Raw genomic sequence first — 13,937 nt, 5'->3', positions numbered from 1 at the left:
CCAAAGGGGATGACTATGCACTTTTAGGCATTCAGCTTGATGCCATGATATTAACACCAGGTATCCGTCTCAGTGCAACCCTTCCAAAGGGTGCCTGTAACAGCTGGGGAAACAATTATGTCCCCTAGTTTGCAGTAGTCTGAAAACCTTTTCAGCCAAAGCCCTCCTGTGCTTGTCTGTATGTCAGAGAAGTATATACTGAACATGAGGGGTCCTTGCACTGAGCCCTGCGGGACGCCGGTTGTAACTGGTATACAGTCAGACCTAGGGTATGCAACTCCCACTGTGTGAGTTCTGTCCGTGAGCCACTTTGCAAACCATCACATGATGTAGGGGTTAATTTTCAGGTGGATGGATATGTTGATAATACCAGAAGGAGGAATGGTGTTGAAAGCCTATGAGAAATCTAGGTAGGCTGTGTGGACCTCCTTACCCTCATCTAATGCCTTGGCAACTGTCTCTAAGAAGTCCACCAGGTTTAGGAGGTATGGTCCACCCTTAACAATGCCAAACAGGGAGGGGTCAAAGGTTTGGATGTACCCAATGTCTCTGTGACAGTGATCCATGATGTACACCATAGCCTTGCAGACCTATATCACAGGAGTGTTTTGCAACAGGACTGCTGGCAGAACCAACACTACAGAAGGTGTCTGAATAATACATGATGATCACACCAGTGGCAGCTACAGTATGTCAGGATTAATGAATTTTATTCCCCCTCATTGTAGTCCATACCTCACAGACAAACAGAAGGCATCTGCCTATTGAAGTATGCGAATGACTATGACCTAGGAGCAATAGCTGACTCGCATTGTCAACCCTATGTTAATAACCCTGTACCCATGAACTACCATCTAGGCAGTGGTCAATGTAATGGACACTTGTGTGTGAGGGATGCAGCTGGGCAGTTGTCTTTCCTGTGATAGCTACGTCACCACACCTGTCAGGTAGTCATATATGGCAACCCTAATAATGATAGGGTGCCATTCATGAATACAGAGATCATTGTCCAACCATACAGAACACTCAAGTGACCCATATCATATCACATATTTCCTTTAAGGGGTATTGGCCATGTGCAGATGGCCTACATCAGCCTTCCCATTCCCCATCTCCACTATGTAGCATGATGCATACCCTGAATAAATCCATGTCCAACCCAGTGATTTTGGACATGCTACACATACTCATCCTGATCTCGAACACATACTTCATGGACATCCACCTACCACATGCTGGACAGATCCTTGTCCCATACACTTGACATAGTCCTGCCATACTATGCATTCCTGTCTGTCAATGCTGCACATCGCTCCCCTCTCAGACATGGTGTAATGATCGCATGGTAATGCATGGTATATGCATCATTAACCCTGTAGATCAGTAATGTGGCACTGCTCCACCTGGCCCCACAGACCCGCCTGTTGGCTACTGCCAGGTAACCTTTCATCCTGGATTCATACATGGCCCATGGCATATAGCCCACTAGTTGACTTTGACTGTACATGCTATAGTTGATATCCATCCCTGCAAATACCATCTGGCTATCCAGTGTCCCATGTGTATCACATGTGCAACACAGGTGATACATGGCAGGATGTTGAATCGCTGTACAGTGCCATGTAGATGTATATGGCAGAAGACATACATGTAAAACCTTATGTGAGCATTTCTGCAGGGTCACAGGTCATGTCCGTTAAGGCAGTGTAAGTCCTTATATGTGACATATACACTGCATCAAGGTTGACTGCATTAATGTGGACATATCCAGCCATGTGCTGATAGGTAGGAACACCAGTACAGGCAAACAGACATGCCCACATCAAGACAGCAACCATATGGAGTATGAGCAATATAATCAGGTGACACACACACATATATGATGATAATATCCACTCAACATTGAGTGTCACATGTGTGTGAAACAAACACGTCAGTGTCATGTAGGTTTGCAAATACAACTATTTAAACTTAATTAATGCGATACACATGTATGTTCAGCTGTAGCTCTGTATGTCTCTGTGAGTTACTGTGACCTGTCTCCATCATTATGTCTTCCAGGTATGCCGTGTGCAAGGCGTCCCCCTTTTACATGCTTGGAGGATGAGGCCCTCATCCCATACCTACTTGACAATCACAATATCCTGCTCAGCCATGTGCCACAGGATGCACAGCAGTGGGATGCCCTGTGGATGGAACTTCGCAGGAGGGTTAATGATGTGGGTGGCCACAACCGCACATACCAGTATGTGCGCAGACTCTGTACAGACCTCATTAGATGGGTGAAACAGCGTGTGAATGCAATTGCCAGGGAACAAGGTACAACAGGTGGTGGACCACCAACCCAGCCCCCACTCACACGTACCAAGGAGCTACTGGCCAGCCTGGGGACACCTGCAGAACCACATCCACAAGACTTAGCTGATATTGTGGAGGTGGGTGTCTCTCACCCACTGAGCCTGGAGTTGCCTGGTAAGTCAGTACTGCACCTATAACAACTATATTCCATACAGTTGCATGTGTCACTGTACAATATGTAATGTAACATCATATGCAAGGCATGTATACACACATGCCGCATATTATAGTATGCTACTCTGTGTATGCACACATGTGCATACACCATAGTATAGTCTAATGTACTGGTGTATGTGTTATGCACATTGCATGCTGTAGCCTTTATACAGGGGTGGATTATGCTCATACTGCTGTATTACTCCTATTTAGGTACCTCTAGCATTCCACTGCGACAGCAGCCCGTTGCAGGTTAGAGTCTTATTATTTATCAGGAACAGTAATGCACACGTCTATCTGCCATGTGGCCATTTACAACATGTACACATAATGTATGGTCATGTCACAATATACAGGTCGGACCTGCAATGCACCACAATGACTTCCCATGTGCAACACTTGCAAACTATGTGAATCATCTCACTGACATGAATCCTCAAAAACTTTATTGCCAGATGTGTTGACAGCCGTGCATATAATGGTGGAGGTGCTGTTCACTTTAGAGACGTACTACAGATCTGATCTACACATGTGGAGAATACAAACAGTACTACACAGTGGGCTTGAGTATGGCCAACACACAGGTTTCACCGGTGTAGATCATAGCCCTGCTATGAATGTCACACAATGTGATGTGCTATCTTGACATGTCCATGACATCTATTGGCCTGGCTGCTACACTGCCTACCTAACCTGAAAACATATCCCACATACCACCCTTTATCTGCATAACCCTGTTGTCAGTGGAGCATATATGTCATATGGCACAACACAGACATGTGAAATAGATGCCCATCACAATAAGTTGGACAACACATGTACACACACATGGCCATGGAGGATGGCCAGAGACATGGAGCAACACACACAGTAGATGTGTTGTGCTTGTTTGTACACCCTGTCGTACAATGACTACACATGGTTCAACCATGGCCTTTGTATAATGGTCATAATGTAGATGTAGAACACTAGACATCCTAAAGGCCTGTGCACATCTTGTGTAGGCGTAACATCAATCCACCACATAAGTTGCGTTGAACATCTTGAGGGGGTTGTGACATGACAGCAATCACCTGTACAGTATCCACATCAGGCCACAGATACAATACATTCCTGTTGCTGGTGTTGGACATAAATGTCATACTAACTCCACGTGTGTGTGTGTGTGTGTGTGTGTGTGTGTGTGTGTGTGTGTGTGTGTGTGTGTGTGTGTGTGTGTGTGTGTGTGTGTCTGTGTGGTACACAGATGTCATGTGGGACATGGTGTACTGACATGTTCGCCATGTCTGGCCATAGTTGCCAGGCTGCAGCAATATGGTTGCAGATGTGCAGGGTGTCATCCGTATACCCATCAGTGACCTGTGTCACAACTTCCACATCATGGTTTAGTGTGTATACACCTCAGTGATGTGGTTCACATTCCACAGTATATATGTATTGTATCTGAACACAGTCATGGCTATGAATCCTTTCTGTAACTCACACTGTATAGCATTAGAGATGCCTCATGATTCCCTGCAATGGCCATGCACATCAGCTAAATTTGCAGTATATCTGTAGGGCGGACAGACAACACTGATGTGGTACACCATTGCCTCACTGTATATTTGACAGGACACCATTGTGTTAAACATGTATGCATGTCATTGCACACATCAGCAGATCACATGTCATACTACATGTGATTATCAAGGTCATATGCCACACATCAAGCAGGTGTACTGTTAACCTGTGCTGGTCCACATGGTGTAACACAGGGATGTATGCTAACTATTACTATAATTGTGTAATTTGCATGCCATCTGCTATGACACATGCATGCTGTTGTGTGCAACCCAGGGATGTATGATAACTACCACTATTATTGTCTGAGCTGCATGCTGTTTGCCGTATCACATGCATGTTGCATGCCTTCTGTCATATCACATGCATGTCTGTCTGTGTGTGTGTGTCTATTGTATAGATTGTAATGTACAATTCTTGTCTGCCCTTACAGATGATGTAGGTGCATTGCCCTCCTGCGGTACATCTGATGTTAGTGTCCCCACAGACTCTAGCAGTGATGATGAACGTATGAGTGGGACACAGGCAGAGTTGTCAGGGGCTGAAACTGTGCCATTGGTTGCCATTCCATCTATATCCACCTCATCCCTGCACACAGATCCCATACCTGCACATACCCCATCACCAGTGGCCATAGAAAAAGGACAGTTAGCATGTGGTAGCTTGGAAAAGGAAAGTGTGGGGGCTATGGAATGTGTGCCTACACACCATGGTGTCAGCCAAACTACTGGTGGTGCCCCACACAGGCAAGTGGCCAGTGCTGCTCGTAGGAGGCCCTCTGGCCAACATGTTCCTGCATGACAGAGCGCAGCAGCTGCTGTCACCAGACGCATGTTTCAGGCTGTAATGGAGGCACAGACATGTGCCGAACGGTGCAACAGAGAAGATCAAAGAATACAGAGGGCTGCTGTCCGTTCTTTAAACAACAGCATCCAGGCAATGGTAAATGCTCAACAGCAGATTGCTGATGCTTTGGATAGACGGTTGGGTGACATGGTTGGAGTCCTTGACCATGGCATGACAATCCACGAGCATGAGCTGTCTGTGTTGGAACATCTGGTAGGAGTGAGGCGTCAGGCACATGGACATAAGGCTGCTACATCACCTGTGTCAGGTCTACGTGTACGAGCTACCTCACATGCCCGCTCCCATAGTGGCAGTAGCAGCAGCAGTGCATCTGGTGCTGTGCTGTCCACACCACAACACATCAGGCCACGTGCACATGGCCCGGGATGGTCCCAACAGGGACACAGTTCCAGTGGACAAGTGACATCAGACAGTACCCAATCTGCATCTCTGTCTGGTAGTGCCCTTGAAACCCCTGGCAGGCACAGGTCACATGTCCGTGGCCGGACACTGTGATTTTAAAACCACGCCTGTACAGTCTGCAGCTGTCAATAATAGCCCTGTTTAGGCCAGACACATGGGAGAACTGTGTGCATACATACACACACACACACTGGACACATATGTAGGGCACCACAACACACACATGCATAACATCCACACACACCCAATTAGATCAAAGGCCCAAACCCACACACATGATGTCATCCAATGGTGCAGCCTAGGCCTCTGGCAAACATTAACACCCTGTGCATATGATGATGCCTGTGCCGCATCCCTGACATCCACACCATTGGTGCAGGGACATGCTCATATCGTCTGATGCACAGGGTGAACAGACTAGGATGATACGTGTAGTTTACAAATGTTGAGGACTGTTGACAGGCAGCAGATATGCCATGTAGTACAGGTATACAATACTGTTAACAGTATGCATCTTGTGTAACAACAGTGCAGCCTAGGCCTCCAGCAAACATTAACACCCTGTGCATATGATGATGCCTGTGCACATCCCTGACATCCACACCATCAGTGCAGAGACATGCTCATATGGTCTGATGCACAGGGTGAACAGACTAGGATAAGTGTAGTTTACAAATGTTGAGGACTGTTGACAGGCAGCAGATATACCATGTAGTACAGGTGTACAATACTGTTAACAGTATATGTCTTGTGTAACAACAGTAACTGCATGTTGGTTATGATGTTCTGCTGTCCTTCTTCAGGTCTAATTGCACGTGCTGGTGGATGTCAGTGTTTGCAGTTAGTGTCCCATATGTCAGTGTGGACTACTCACAGGTATGTATGAATATACCAGCATGCACCATGTAGCTGCCACATATCAGTGAGAATGTCCCATGTTATAAACACATCTACCGTTCCAAGAGCATGATAGCTGTATATTAAGCTACTGTGGCCACAGACATGACATCCATAAAGGGTGACATCACAGGTACAGTTACATGGAGTGGTGAGGTAAGAGAGTGGTCTAGCTGATTACAAGGGTAGAGGCCAGTGGAAAGTGTGATGCCTCATTGGGAATCAGTAATACACGTTCCCATGACAGGATGCCAACACACAACTGCACCCACACACTCAGGTATTGACACACATGTATTCAGTGACACAGTAACACACACACTCACTCACGGCTTTACCAACACAGTAACACACACTCGCACACAGTTGCTACTGGTGGGATGAGGACCCCTGCCTATGTGCAAATCATCATTACAGTACTGTGCACGTACATGACGAGCCACAGAGAATACACATGTACAGGTAGTCAGTATGGCCTAAGATCAGGAACATCAACACGGATAGTAGAATGCATCACCTGGATGGTGGGAGGGGTCTTATCAGTTCAGTATGGTAACATACATCCTCACCCCAGGGACCAGTCAGCCCTACATACACACACTGTGGCATTCAGTAATTAATACACCTACGTCATGCACATACAGATACCTCACATGTGTGAGATACACGCCCCTGCCTATGTCCTGCTTTCTACATTGCAGTCTGTACAGATGTGTACACTAGTGTACAGGAGAGTGAGTAAAAATTGAGATGTATTTCCCACAATACGTGACATATATGGACACACACGGAACCACACATGCCAGTACTGTGAATCTCAGACCTGCCTAGCTTATGTTATGTATGTCAGATGTACGGCCGTATTGCACACGTTACAAACTGTACTGATGCTTCCTGTGGCAACAGTGCTGATATATGCACTAGGGACGTCATATCTATTAACAGGTGTCAAGTGATTTACCTTCGCTGTCACCCTGACCACTGTCTAAGTTGTGTGTTATGTCCTTCAATTAACGAAACCATTGCTTATCAGTTACACAGGGTATTGTAGGACCGCTTGTGACACACCTGTGAGCCGTCCACAGGAAACATCGATCTGCAAAGATGCCCCCACCACTTAGTTATTTCAACACATCTGTCCATACCTGTGGTACATCTTTCTGTACATTCAGCATATCACCATATACAGTTGGCAATGTTGAGGCTGCATTGCAGCTGCCTAATGTACTAGGATACACGCCAACTGCATACATCAGCAACTGCACACGCATGTTATCTGAATGCACAACACTATGTGTACAGATGTGTAGGTCCTACAATCCTGACATTTGGTCATGTTTGTAGGCATTGCAATTGGTGGATATGTGTAAAAAAATACATGACACATGGACTGTTGTATGATATGATGGGTGGCCAGTACAGAGGGGATGTTACCTCTGTCAGCATTGATATCACACCTTATGTACTGTTAGCATTCAGCAGCCATGGACCTACATTCCATGTGCATGTGTGTAATGGCTGTAGCCACCTGTTTGCACAAAGGACTACAACAGCTATGCTATTTACAGGTATGTTGTGTGTGTGGCATGTACATACCCAGGGCAGGTACATGTGTGTCATATCCATACATGAGGGTGTGTACTGGTGTACAGCAACAGTAATCTGCTAATGGTGGAAAGTTCCGAGGACCCCTGGTATGTGTACAGCTGACCTGGTCACAGACACTGGTATCATTGCATTGCATAACACATGATGCAACTGTGTCAGTACATGTGTACTCTCTACAGTTGATGTAGAGCTTAGTACAGTACACATGTCAAGGGTCACATGGTGGTGTACTCTTCTATGTCACACATGTATGGTTGCATGTTAGTGTTCCGAGGGCATGGTGGTGTCTACAGTTTACATCCTAGAATGCAGCATGTGACACTGTATCCTGCACATGGCTCATCTGTGATGCCTTTCATGGGGGGACCGGTCAGTACATGTGAGTGGCCTTTATGTATGTGGGTACACCACCTGGAGCGGTTTGTACCTGTGTTATTGCCCACATGTCTGGTTCTGAGGTATATGGTGGTAGTGCTAGGTTCTGAGGTATATGGTAGTAGTGCTATTGTGCACTACAGAGACATCAGCCAGGTGTTCCTCACTGCACAGATGTCAGTACTCCCCATTGTTGGATCTATAGTGACCAGCTGTGAATATGGATGCTACACATCTAGCACAGGTTAGCATAAGAAAACAATGCAGTTGTCCTGTAGGTGTATGGAAGTTAACCTGTGTTTAGAACATTTACCTTGGAATGGCACTGTGTGGGTGGATGTGACTTGGGTAATATCCACACTTCCTTGTATCATGGATGCATGTGATATGTGACAAAGGCCTGTCTACTGTCAGCCATGTCATCCCAGAATGACAGCCGATGTTGTGTAAAAGACCGGTGTCAAATATATGTAGAGCAGTGTTCCCGCTAACAATTACAACTACTAACACCAGAGCCCATTACAATGTGTTCATTACGTCTACCTGTAATAGCATGGCCACTGTGGTCCTCCATCTTTAGCATCAGAGTGCATCCCAGTCAGCCCTGTGCTACTAGGAGTATGAGCATGCCCAGTATATCCTTGTGTAAATGGACACATAATAGTGCATTCCGACCAGCCCTGTGATACTAAGTGTGTGAGCATGCCCCCTGTGCTACTAAGTGTATGAGCATGCCCAGTATATCCTTGTGTAGACGGACACATAGTGCATTCCAAACAGCCCTGTGCTACTAAGTGTGTGAGCATGCCCAGTGGCATCTTGTGTCAGTTATGTGCCTCTGTGTATGGGCATGGCCATTGTAATCCTGTATAGTGGTAGTAGTCATCCATTCCACAGATGGGCATACTCCAGGTCAGGATGGATTCTTACTTTAAACACACAGGTTCACAGGTATGTACATCTTAACTGCCAGCATCCCTGTTGATGTGCGCATTCCAAGACTGTCATAATGACAGCCTTGACATGTGTAGTCTGTGTTTTGTAGTTTTCCTATATAGTATCTGTCTTATGACACATTGGCCACCTCACGAGGAGTACAGCTGTCAGTCAGCCATGGCACCGTGTTGGCAAGCCATACCTATACATCTGGCAAAAGGGCTGGTGAACTAAGTATGCAGCCCTACTAGTACACGGTATATGCCCCACACCCATGTGCCATGCACATACAACCTTGCCTAAGATATCCCACTATGTTGCTAGTAACATGCACATTGAGGACAGATAGGCATGGTGTGACTGCAGTGGCCTGCAGAGGACATGGCAATCCGTACAGTGGTACAATAGGCACATATGTGCGGACATTGTGCTTTCACTATGTTCCACACTGAATGGCTGCAACATATGTGGTGCCATCATATGTGATCCACTAAGGCCAGACAATGCTGTGCACATGTGCCCTGTATGGACCCATGCCACTGACACCATGGAATACCTGTCCATTCTATCCATGCAGATGCAGGGCCGACCTGCACACTATAAGCAGGTTTCACCACACCAGGCCAGCATTGGCATATCAGGGTATAACAGGCTGTGTACATTACATGTGTCTGCCAAACCAGGTACACCTGTACATGTCACTGTACAGTATTGTGGGACATGCACATCCCAGGCAATGTCCATGTGAAGGACTATCAAACACAGACATGGCATGCATTGCAAAGCTATGGCCCTACACATTAGTAACCAGGATGTCAGGACAGATAATGCAGTACCTATCTGTGTGGGACATTGCAGACACTACACCCCTGCACTGCACACCATTGTTGGGTGACGCAATGGCAAGGATTACCCTAACCCAGCCTTGTACAGCCATCTTGCACAGCAAAACACTACACACCCATGGAGCAATGCATACCTGCATGACAGTACTGGCACCCTGTGTCTGTGTGTGAGTTGTGATGCTCCCATCTACAGTCACTCCCAGTATAAACCTTGTTGGCATACCAACAGTTGTCAAGCACTTTCACATGCCCTAGCCCATAGAACCTCCAGATATTCCCAGTGGTGCATGTGGTCTTGTGCATTACTGTGGTGTGGCAAACTAAGTAGTTACATTGTGTATTTGCCACCCTGGCAAAGGTGTCAATGCATGCCCATTAGAATGTGGTTGTGGTGACAATGGCATCCGTTCACGTGGACTGACATGTGTGCCACACCTAATGTATGTCTACTATATCTGTTGCAGATGGCACTCACTCACCTACACACATGTTCTTACAGCACTGCAACATGTCGCCTCTGTGGCACATGTAGTAACATCATGCACATGTAATAGTAATGAGTAGTCAGGGGTTTGCCCCTGTACTATTCAGCGTGTGGCAGATGATGCTTATGGTTAAGTCTCCAAGCCCTTCCCTGGTGTACATTTCCTGTCCCGCACACAAACTCTCTGGTGGATGTGAAGGTGTACACCTGCACAGCAGCAGCATGTGTATTGTAATAGATGGAAATGGTCAGGTGATGGCCTCTGCACCTATTGCAGTCCTCCTCTAGCTGATTGCATGTGGTACAGCTGTGATGGTGTTTCCATAGCCATCCTGATGTTAAACACAGTACACTATCTAGGGGAAACATGTTATTATCTGGCCATGACAGTCGCTGCGAGTGGTACCTGGATGTGGTGTTCTGACATGGCATCGCAGATGATATCTGGATGTACCTCAATTATGTTCCACAGTGGGAAATAGCCTAATGACAGGAGAGTGATGTGCCACACAACTACAGCATGTAAGTGTAGCTATGCTGCATTGCGACTACTGCCTGTTTAACATGTGTGTGGTAATGGCTATTCTGTATGTTAAAATACAGACATGACAGTACTCTGTAGGGCCATCTGTGAACAGGTCAGTGTGTGCAACAATTTGTTTCCTGTGTTACATACTGAACACGCTTCTGTGCATAGCAGAAGCATAGTGTGAGGATTGCAGACAGTACATGATGATAGGGATGTGTTACTGCCATCGCATCCCTGACTGGACATGTGTCACATGAGACAGTGGTATGACTGACACAGTGTGGGATTCCCAGTGACAAGCCAATGATGGGCAACTGTTCATAGCTGTGGTCACATGTCTACTACACACTGTACAGTTGCCATGCGGTATATAATCATGTGTTGTGCTCCCTCTGCAAATGTAAACCATCTGTTGTGTTGGGTTGCTCGTGATATCTATGCATACTGTCGTAGGTAATCCTGTATGCTGTTGTCTATCACTAAGCCATATGTGGGTTTAAAACGCAACACCATAGGCTGAATGGGTTGGTAGGTCCTGGCAGATCTTCCTGTCCCACTTCAGCTGACCATGGCACCGGGCACTAGTACATCTGGTTCCCAGCCATTAACATCAACCTCTGTTGGCTCTGCACCACCTTCTGGTGGTACCAACACTGAAGATGGAGCATGTCCCCCTTGGGAGCAGGACCAAACAGGTACATATCTGCAGTCGTGCGGTCCTGGACATGTTGCGTTGATGGCTCCCTAAGTGGTTATGAAGCCAGATACACCAGTTCAAGGGCAGAGTGTTACATTTACAGGGTGATGCTGCCCCTCCTGGACAGCCCCCAGCACTGCCTCCTTTGCAGCTGTGTAGGTGCAGTGGCAGTTTCCCACATTTGGGGACCTCAGTCCCACTGTTCCCATGAGCTTTTGAATGTCGAAGACCCATCCCCATCCAGGGCGTATCCCCCTCCACATGTGTCATATACCAACCCTGTATGCTGTCATTTCTGTGCTCCTCCCTATCCTCCAAGGCCATACCTACATTCCTTCCCCAACATCTGACCCTCACCTATGGACACATAAGGCCATTTGGCTCCTAGGACACCATCTGCCCTATACATAGCTGTCCATTACACACATGTGCCCACTGGACACATGTAACCCTTGTAATATGCATCATAACATACTACTGTTATCCTCACCACTGTCCCTCAGGTGCAGGGTTCTGGTATGCACATCACTCCTACATGGTCCAGGTACACATGAGGAGGATGATCCCATTGTACACAAAACACTACTGGTCCCTCTGTGGTTACCCTATTTACCTTTATCATGATGATGATGTTGCACACAGCACATTGCAGGAGTACTGTTCACACATAATGTTTGGACAGGTATGGTTGTGTTAATGTGCATTACATGCACAGAGTGATGTATATGGCCAATGTACAACTATTTGTGTGTATGACTGACACATGTCTGTCTGAGGGAGTCTTGTGATCACATAGAGCAACACCACTACATAATACAGGCGTCACTGGTGTTTCCCGTTTCATTCATTTGTAATGCTTTGTTGCCACATGGTATGTCCCTGATACATCTCTATATATGTATATACCTATATGCTGGACATAAACACTCACATGTACATCTACATGATGGGACACATTCCTATACTGTTGAATGACTGCGCTGTATGATATCCTTTGGTTACAGCCTCTTACGCTCGATTAGCATCTACATTGCTTAACCAATGCAATACTCGCATACTGGTAGCCAAACATGCTTACACCCGCTCGATCCTGCACTTGCTAATGCACCAGCATTGGTGCTTGCATCTGTCATTCCCACCCCTGGGTGTGAGCGAGGACCACAATATTACCTTGTGATGCCTATTACATTGTACTACATGACTCCAGTATCGGGACTGGCCACCCATTAAGTGACGGCATTGCGTTCGACTGTACGGAATCAGCGGCCTGTCCAGTGTCACAATCATATTTGTGTGTACCTCATATAATGTGCTCCCACCTTGTGATGCCTATTACATCGGAATACATGAATGCAGTATTGGAAACAGATGCCTATTAGGTGATGGCATGGTGCTTGACTGTACGGAATCAGCGGCCTGTTCGGTGAATCATTCATATTCGTGTGTTCCTCTTAGGCATACCTTGATATGCCTATCACATCGGACTACACGACTACAGTCATAGCCGGCCTTAGGCATAGGCCAACTAAGCGGCCCAGCAGCTTAGGGCGCCGCATTAGTGGGGGCACTTTACCAGTATTTATTTGGTGTAGGTAGACCAGGATGGGGGCACTGGGTGGTGTGGTGGGGGTGCCGTTGTGCCCTCTGCCTAGGACATCCAGTTGACCTAAGGCCACTCCTGACTACAGTATTGGGAATGGCTGCCCATTAGTCGACCGCATGGCGTTCGACTGTACGGAATCAGTGGCCTGTCCAGTGAATCATTTATAATGCTCCCATCTTGTAATGCCTATCACATCGGACTACATGACTACAGTATCGGGAATGGCTGCCCATTAGGCAATGGCATGACGTTCGACTGTATGGAATCAGCAGCCTGTCTAGTGAATTAATCATATTTGTGTGTTCCGCATACAGTCTGCTCCCGTCTGGCTGATACATGGGAACCGAGACACTGCATTACAAACAAGTAGTTGGGTTGTGGTAGCCACATCTGTCGGATGGGTCATGCTACCGCATACCTATTATAGGTTTGCCACCTTCTCAATTGACCAAAGTAGGACTTTAGGGTTACCACCTGTCCCACTTTGCGAGGGACACTGAGAAAATAATCAAGACATAGCACATGTCCAGATTACAGGACATTATTATATTCTACGTTTCATTAATAATTACATACAACAGTTATTTTATATATGACACTTCTATATGTTATGTGAA

Source organism: Protopterus annectens, chromosome 14.part0 (assembly GCF_019279795.1).
Source record: "Protopterus annectens isolate FY-2018-M chromosome 14.part0, PAN1.0, whole genome shotgun sequence".
Classification (NCBI taxonomy): domain Eukaryota; kingdom Metazoa; phylum Chordata; order Ceratodontiformes; family Protopteridae; genus Protopterus; species Protopterus annectens.
This window is presented reverse-complemented; position numbering follows the sequence as displayed.